Source organism: Silene latifolia, chromosome 2, assembly GCF_048544455.1.
Source record: "Silene latifolia isolate original U9 population chromosome 2, ASM4854445v1, whole genome shotgun sequence".
Lineage (NCBI taxonomy): Eukaryota > Viridiplantae > Streptophyta > Magnoliopsida > Caryophyllales > Caryophyllaceae > Silene > Silene latifolia.
The window spans coordinates 10776479-10786306 of record NC_133527.1 but is presented as its reverse complement, the minus strand read 5'-3'; positions in this window follow the sequence as shown (position 1 = coordinate 10786306).

The following is a 9828-nucleotide window of genomic DNA, read 5'->3' as shown; positions in this document are numbered from 1 at the left end:
AAATCTACCCATAGCAATTCACAACGTAATTCCCGTTTCCTTGTGGTTCGACCCCTATTACTACATTTACTTGTGTTTAGGGAATTTATCTTTGCATAGGTACGCAATAAGCCTATCACAAATATTTAGTGTTAATTTGAATTGATGTAATCTGGAAAATCTGGAAAATAGTGTTTATTTTAATGAATTGGGCATGTATCGTAGATGTTACCTTTTGTGACTACCCTTTCCACGCATTGTAAAACAATAACTGGTTTCTCCGACTTGTAGCGAAGATTTGTTGCTATATGTTCGCCGTCTTTAGTGTATGGCCCCCACATCCAAAATGATAATTGAGTATCGCTGCAATTTGATAAGGATTGTTTTGATAAGTAATGTGACATATTTTTGAAATCAACTTTGAAATTATGTTGAGAATCGAAAATAATATTAGTCTTACTTTTGTTTTGCCAAGTCTAGTGTCATTCTTTTGGAGTTGTTATGTACAAAGACAGCTTTGTAGTCCTGTACTCCTCCTATGACATTTATAATAATATAAAATTTATTTAGTAAATTGTACATAAAATATTAAATTCATTGTGGTAAGCATTCAATATGAGATTAAACAACATTTAAAAAATTAAGGTGCTAATGATGATACCTATTAGTTGTCTTCCTTCTAGTTTGTTACTAATGATATCTTCAAAACAGACAAACTTAAAACCATGCTTTGGAATTGAGCAACACTCTATTTCATCAATGGTTGTCCGTGTACCAAATCTGATCCGACACTTGTGTGTTGTTGCAAGGTTGAATCCGGTGTTACGAATTGTTTGGAATCTTCCAATTTTGTATGTCTTCCCTTCCTGAATTCTTCCATCGTATTTCTTAATAAGTGATTTTGTGATTAATCCTTGAATAACATTCTTCTTTTCATCAACCAATAAGAATTCAACTTTATGAAAATACCCTTTTCCTTGATTATTCCAATCGTCTTTCTTCCATTTTCTTATCACCCTTGCTTTTATGTATACATTGAAGTCTCCTTCTTGAATTTCAACAATCGTTTTTTGGGTAGGTTGTTCCATTGTTGAATGTATTTTGTTAATGTGTTTTATTTGGAAATAAGTGGCTGGAAATGTTTGATGATTATATGTAGGGAGTTAAATATGAGTTTTGGGTAGTGTGGGGGGAGTTAATTGATAATGGCAGATTGTGGATTGTGGATGTAGTAGTGGTAATGTGGTATGTTGTGTGAGAAGTTATTTGATAATCTGTAATTTTAATTATTTAATTACTTAATTTACTGAAATTTAATTAATAATTAATGTTATCCATTAATATCATTATTGTGTATATATTTTCAATGAATGATTATATGTATAGAGTTAAATATGGGTTTTGGGTAGTGTGGGGGGAGTTAATTGATAATGGCAGATTGTGGATTGTGGATGTAGTAGTGGTAATGTGGTATGTTGTGTGAAAAGTTATTTGATAATTTGTAATTTTAATTTAATTACTTAATTTACTTAAATTAATAATTAATGTTATCCATTAATATCATTATTGTGTATGTATTTTCAATGAACTACACTATTAATATTAATATTCCGATTCTTATCGTGTTACAGTTGTGGACGTTCTGAGATTTTATAAAGGTTGGTTCGTTATCGATGATGAATGAGGGTGAATGGACTTGGGTTTTTTTAGCCCCGAGGTAGGTATGATTACTATTGATAGCTAACTAAAATGCCACCCCACAAAAAGTGGCATGGCGGCATTTAATTATTGTTACCGAGTTTTCATTAAATCTCGATGATGAGTGGTATGATACCGATCTGAGAGATCTTTTATATTTTTTCTTTTTTGTTTTAATTATTATTTGGTTTTTTCTTTTCTTTTATTTTTCACATTATTGTATTTTTTTTCTCGTCTTGTTGTAAAGCAAAACAAAATGGAAGCAAAGGTCATCCAACATTTGATGAATCTAACGGATTGTAATTTGTATTTATCTGTCTCTAATTTAATTTATGATTTTTAGATTTTATTTATGTAATTTGTAGTATTTTATTTCGTAATAATGTAATTTTATTTAATTTTTCGATTTTAGATTTTAAATATCATTTTTGTATTAGCAGCCAGAATCATTAGACGTTATTTAGACCGATTAACACCAAATATCTGAATTTTTCTATTTCTTAGAGCAATTCACGAAATTTTGGTAGGAGTCGACATAACTTGTAATTTCTAATCTGTTTTCAAGATATCATAGAAATTTATTGTAATCTTGTTTTGTAAATAGATTTTGAATGTAGATTTTTGTTAGTCGGTAGAATATTTACACAGAATAAATAACAACTATTTCTAAAGACGGAAATTAAACAGGAAAATATCAGCAAATGTGGAGAGAGGGTAATTAATTCCCCAAAATTTAGTAGGGGCCCACCACTGCTGAATTTAAGCAACCAATAGAAATCCAAAGAAGAACGTAACTTTTATACTAGGTAGATTTTTCAAAATTTTTCCACCCCTAAAACAAAAAAAATCCCTCTCTTCCTATACCTCTCAAATTTACTCAAATTCAACAATCTATAAATATAATAAAAAGACAATCAAAAGCATATCATTTCACCACTCAACTATTTAAGAACAATTTATCAAGCAACATCATCATTTCTTATTTTGAAAAGAAAAAAGAAAACAAAAATGAATTTGTAAACATTAAATGCAATTAAATAACATAATAAACATTAAACTTTAGCTTATTTAATTTTAAAATAAATTAAACAATAATCAAAAATTAAAATATATACTAAATTTTATAGTTCCACATTTATTGTTGGAATAAGATAAAGACAAATAAAAACGAAGAGAGAAAAATAACCGAAAAAAATATCAAACAAAAAAAATGCACGGTAGTTCAAGAAGAAAAAATAATAAGCAAATAAAATAAAAGATCAAACACATTATGTGACCCATAAAAAGAAAAATAGAAAAACAATGTAAAATGTACAAAATTAAAGAAAAAAACACATTACGTACCAAAAAAAATAGAATAACAACGTAAAATATAAAAAGTTAAAGGAAAAAATAACATAAGACCCCATTACGCACCAACAAACAAAAACAAAAACAGAAACACCGCCCTACCATTAACACTATCATCTCCTCACATCTCTAGCACCAACCCCGCCACCCATTTTCAGCCAAGCAATAACCTGCCAAGTGCCAATATCCCTGCATCTCACTACTAACCGACAATAATGAAAAGGAGTTATAGAGTTTTTGATTTTACAATTGACACAATTAAATTTGTATTATAATTCATAATGTTTAATTAAATAGTGCAATTTACCTCTATACATCAATATTTACGGTAGTATACTCCCTTTGTCCCAGTAAATAGTTTATATTTTTTTATTTTGTGAGGGGGGAATATAAAGCAAATGTAAACAATTGATTGAGACAAGGAGAATATATATGTACAACAACGTAACTCATTTGAAATAATATATTGAAGATATTTGATGATTCTCATCAAGATACATAGATTATTATACTTTATATATACACCAATTTTACAGTTAAGTAACGTGTCAATATCTTTCACCAAATTAAATAATTTTAATCTAAGTATTAGCTTACACAATTTACCTCAAACACACTCATAACTTTCACGGAAAAAAAACTAGTGAAGTTAATTAAAAGGGTAAATCTATATTTTTCTTTCACTTTATATACTAATGAGTATCATATCTTTTAACTTTCAATCTCTAGTGTGAGAATGTTTATTGTTTTATCTATTATATACCCACATAATTTAATTTGTTTTCATTTGATTAAACATTACAACCGTTATTAGAGGAAAAAAAATGTAAATCTTGAATATCACCATTATTTCCAAACTAAAAAAATAGAAGTATATAACTATGGTTAATACAATTTATTATTCTTATAATTAATATCATCATTTTAATAATATTGGACTAATAAAAATATCGTTTTGACGTCGATCAAAAATGATATCATTCGGCAACAAACTAAAATGAGAATAAGAGTAATATAGTAACATGTTAAAATAACAAAAAAAAAATACAAGAGAACGATGTGAATTTCAAGATATTACAAAAAAATATAAAAAAATTATGTGAGCAAACATTTATTAGTGAAGAGTTAGAGAGTTCTTGTAATTTTCATGGGATATTAAACTATTTCGTAGCATTAAACACTATCATCAAAATTTGGCTTTTCATTCTAAAAGAAAATTAAACAATTATTAAACATCAAAACGAATACTAATTAAATTTTGGGATTTTTTTGTTATAATAAATTTTACGAACAAAATCATAATTTATTTTTCCAGCGTTTATAGTTCTCGTGATATTCTTTCAAAATAATGTTAACAATTCAATATGTTTTGAATTATAGTTCGCAAACTAAAATATAGAAATTTCTATATTGAAAATTTTCTTTTAGGTTGAATTAATTACATAGATTGATTGTTTTTAATGAAATAACAATAAAAGGTAGAAAAATGACCGAGACGGAAGGAACATAATAATAAAAAAAGGAAAAAAAATAGAAAACAATAATAACAATAATCGCTGCAAAACACTAACAAACGTAGCAATATTCGTGACAAAATAATAATAAACTGTGGCAAAAGCTTAGTAACTTGTGACCATATGCATAACAATAAATATATTTTGATGATATATTATGATAATATACATATTGGTTAATATTTTTTTCTTCTTACCAGTCCGCTTTGTCTGTAGGGTAATGTTATCGTAAATCCGGCCTTATATACTCCATATTAGGATTTCAAAGGGAAGGGATGACTGGGGTGGCTGGGTAAATAGGCAAACTCAATAAAAATCTCCCTCTTATAAATCACACATCAAGGACCTAAAGTTTAACATAATATAACATGAAGGACTTCACATATTTTCGTTAAGCGATAAGGACCTCAAAAAGTAACGACAACCATAATATGTAACAGAGTTAATATAAAAAGATAAAACTACCTTTGACTTTTGTTTTCCTAAGTGAAATGGAAGTACAGCGAACATTGATCAGTGTTATCTTTAATTTTAATTACTCCAAGTTTGTAGGGTTGTTTACTAAAATGTAAAGGGTATGTCGCTTTCTCTTTCTTTTTCTCTTCTTGTTCATAAATGCTAATAATTTAATTGTATATAAAAGATGCACTTCACAACTTTCAATTAATTTTTTTATTTAATAGAATTTCTCAGTTTTATAGTAGTTGTGTAGTCATTATCAATTATTTTATATTTTTATCATCGAGAAATTATTAAAACATGTTAAACTGTCGTTTTTATGTAAAAATTGCTTTACCCTTAATCAAATACTGTATTCAAATACAAGTAGGAGTTTGAAACTTCTCATATAATCTGGGTATGAAAAAATTGCAAATTTATTTCAAGCAATTGTCATAATTTAATTGTCTTTTTATATGGTTCACTAGTTTTGTGACCCGTGAAAATCACGGGTTTGACTTTTTTTGTTGTTTTATTTTCGGTGTATTGTTCGTGAAAGTGTTTTTTGGCTTTTTCTGTACTTTCTTTTTTACTTGGAGATATATTATAGTTAGAGTATTTTGAAATTTTGTGATATGAGCCAAAACTATGTAATGAGGAATAACACCAAAACTCCTAAATCTGTATGATGGTTTGATTTGTCTTAATGACAACCCCTAAGTTAGTATTCCGTTTTAATATTCAAGCATTGTAACCAGAAAATTAAACTTACTTAAACGAAACAAAAATACTTGGTATATTTGAAATAAAAGTAAAAAAGAATACAATATTAATTATTTATACCTCGACATTTCACGTTTAGATCCTTGGTAAGTAACTCTGAAAATAAACAAAAATAAATTAGAATCCAATTAAATAGAGTGTAAAAGACTAAACAAAAGTATGCAAATAATAAATTATAGGTGAATGGAAGCACCCCCCCCCTTTTGTGGTCTTATTTATAATCTTGGATTATATGACTTTTATTGATATATCTCTTGAGTTATCGGTTATAATTGATCTAAATAAACCCTCCTAGTGCTAATGATAATGAGAGTTATTGAAATTAAACTTTAATGAATTATAATGAGTTGATGTAAACATCATTTTAATGAGTTAATTTAACCAATTTTTATTTTTCGTCTTTTTAGTTGCCAAGATCATTAACGATAATGGAGTAATGAAAAATTTAATGCATATTTCTTAGGGAGTTTTTTAAGGTTCTTACATAGTCATTTATTTAGTCATTTTTTTTTTTGTCTTTATAGTTTTTTATTTTTATTTTTATTTTTTATGGCGAGGGGGTTGAATCTCCCCCGGGCCCATGTATTTGTCTTTATAGTTACCAAAATCATTACTCATGTAGTTATGAAAATTTTAGTGCATATTTATCTTTATTTTGTCTTTTTAGTTACCAAGATCATTAGTCATGGTTATGAAAAATTTAGTGCATATTTATGTTAGAAAATTTATAAAGGTTCTTAAATGATCACTTAGTTAGAGTAAGATGATGTCACTTGATACTTAAGGAATTACACAAAATATCATTTTTATGTTATTGTATAGATAATAATAATAATAATAATAATAATAATAATAATAATAATAATAATAATAATTAATAATAATAATAATTAATAATAAAAATAGTAATAATAATAATAGTAATAATAATAGTAATAATAATAGTAATAATAAGGATAATAATTTATGAATGAATGGATTATAAAAATGTCATGTGAATTAAAATTAAATGATTTAGGTAGCCTTTTGATTGTATATTCGTTTTGTTACCCGTGCAATGCACGAGATAAACATAAATTTTCTTACTAAAATTTACACGTGCTTCTTAATACTCAAAAGTGAATAATAATGTTTAATTAAACTAAATGTACAACAAATTCTTGCACAAATGAAGATATATTAGTATAGTAGTACAAGACAATAATTACACATTGTGTTTGAAACATAAATAGTTTGATCTACGAAATTAAATATGAGAAAGTGAAAAAAAATTACCCTAATATGAACAAAATAGTTATCCAAAATCTGTTATACAAACTTTACAACTCATTGTCATTTGACACAAAGTACATTTTTTTTGTCTTTATCTACTAATAAAACGATACATCAATAATTTATTAGTTTATACCTTAAGTTTTATCTTTAGTTTTCACATTAGTCTTGTGCCTTTTGATTATCTTCTTTTTTCAAACTACTTGCATGAGGCTCTACCATATCTACATTCACGTGCCTTTGATGATGCTGTAGAGTTGATACACATGTTTTATTGATCAAAGAGAAAACATCAACATGACGAACATTTAACAAAAGAATCAAAATATTCTCACATGTAGGCCATTTAAATTAACCCAGATGAAAAGTATAAATTACAATATAAAGCAAACGATTCATAAGTACGAATAACATAAAAAATTAAAATACTTTATCATACTACAAAACAACAACAATAACAATTTCATATAAGAGATGTTAATTCATTTTTATATACCATATGTTCATACTCACCAAAATCAAATATAATATTCAACCATGAAATATAGTATGTAATTTGAAAATTTATGATCAATGGATATTAAATGGAGGATTAGTGAATGGAAACTATTAGTTTTATATCCATTATACAACCATTACTTTTAAACTTTTCATTTTACTTTTCATTTATTTATTTTGTGAGTTATGAGTATTATTAAATAAGATTATACAACCATTGATTCTCATTTTTCATATTCCTTTTCATTTATTTTGTGAGTTATGAGTATTAATAAATAAGATGATTTATTATGAGGACCTTAAGAGGTAAATTAATTAGGAAAAAGGTTAATGAAAATTGTGGGTGTTCAATTGCCTTATTTTTAGATGCGTGAATAGTTTTTCACATAATAAGTAAATTGGACTAATGTGAAAAATGTCATAGTTTTTCAATTGTCTTGTTTTTAAATAGTAGTTGAAGTAAAATGTCATACTTTTACTTTTAGGAACGTTATTAAACTACAAAATTATTTTTATTTTTAATTAAAAAGGTTTTAATTTTAGGAAAGTAAAGTATAACAATTTATAAAAAAAAAAAATACAACACTTTCAACAAACACTTAATCAAATTTATAAATTAGAAAAATAAGTATGGAGGACTTTTAATCAATTCATTAACAGGTTTTATTACAAAAACTTTAATTAAAATATTAAATTTTATTTGTGAATTTGTATAGATTTCATTACTTTTGAATTTTTTTTAACTCATGAAATATTTAATGTATAAAACTAATTTAAGATTAATGCTAATATCCTTCAATTTGGTTTATCTTATATGTTAAAAAAATTATGAAATTTGTAAGGGAATTTGTATAAATTACATCACTTTTGAAATTTTTTTGACTCAAGAAATATTTAATGTATACAATTAATTTAAGAATAATGATAATATCCCTTTATTTATTTTAACTTATATGTTACAAAATATATGATGACACTTTTGTGAGAAATTTTTGTAAATTTAATCAATACAAATTTTAAAATTATAAAAATGCAACATAGAATAAAATTTAATGATTATGCCACATGGAATTAAATTTAACGCTTTTAAAAGTCTTTTACTTTGATTTACTTTAACTTATATGTTACAAAATATATGATGACACTTTTGTAAGAAATTTTAGTAAATTTAATAATCAATATAAATTTAAAAATTATGAAAATGCAACATAGAATGAAATTTAATGAGTACGCCACATGGAATTAAATGTAATGCTTTTAGAAGCCTTTTAACAATATTGTATAGATATAGTCATAGTAATATCGTACGAAGTAATGTATTATAAAATGTCATTTGAAATAAAATTAAATGGTTTAGGTAGCCTTTGTTTAACTTTACCCTTTTAACTATAATAATTAATAATAATATAATATTTTATGGATTAATAAAACTAAATGGTTTATGTAGTCTTTTAAGTAAATTGTATAGATATATATAGATCATAGAGGTTGGGTGAAATGTGAATAATTAACTACTCTTTTTTTTTGTCATTTTTTTGCTGCTCTTTTGTCTCCTCATCTTTTTGGTTTGTTAATTAGTAATAAATTAAATAGATAATTAAAATGTATAGAAAGTAAATTGATTGCTAAGCCTATGTGGAATTAAATTAATTGCAGTGACATGTGGAATTAAATTTATTGCTTTTGCCTAACCTTTTAATTAGATAGTATAGATATAGATGTAAAGACAACATAAAACATATTCTTACACCCTCTCTCTTTTGATTCAACCTCTTTATTTATGTGATTGTGGCATGTTGGAATTTATGTGAAAGCTGAGCATTTTTTTTCATTATTTTCATATTTGAGTGCGAAGCAGGGACAATTTATTTTGGTGATGCTAGTTTGATGAATTTGTTTGAAGGGTTGAGCAGTTGAAGAAGAATGGATCATATTAGTGCTAATATTTTGACATGTGTACTTAATTACTGTAGTTTTTTTTTTTTTTTTTTTTTTTTTTTTTTAACGAGGAGGTTGGATCCTCCCCGACACGCGTCAATACCATGCTAACTAACACGTACCATGTAAGCTCAATACACGGGGTTACCCCTCACTAGAAGACATGTGGCCAAGTCTTTAATTACTGTAGTCAATTAGTTTACTTTTGACGCTTTGAAGAAAGAAATGAAGAAAATCTGATTTGGGGTCCTTATTTGCTTCCTTTGATACTTTAGACCCTTGACGATTAACTATCATACATCGGGTCCTTAACGCTACATTTTATCATACTTCGGGTCCTTTTTTTTTTTTTTTTTTT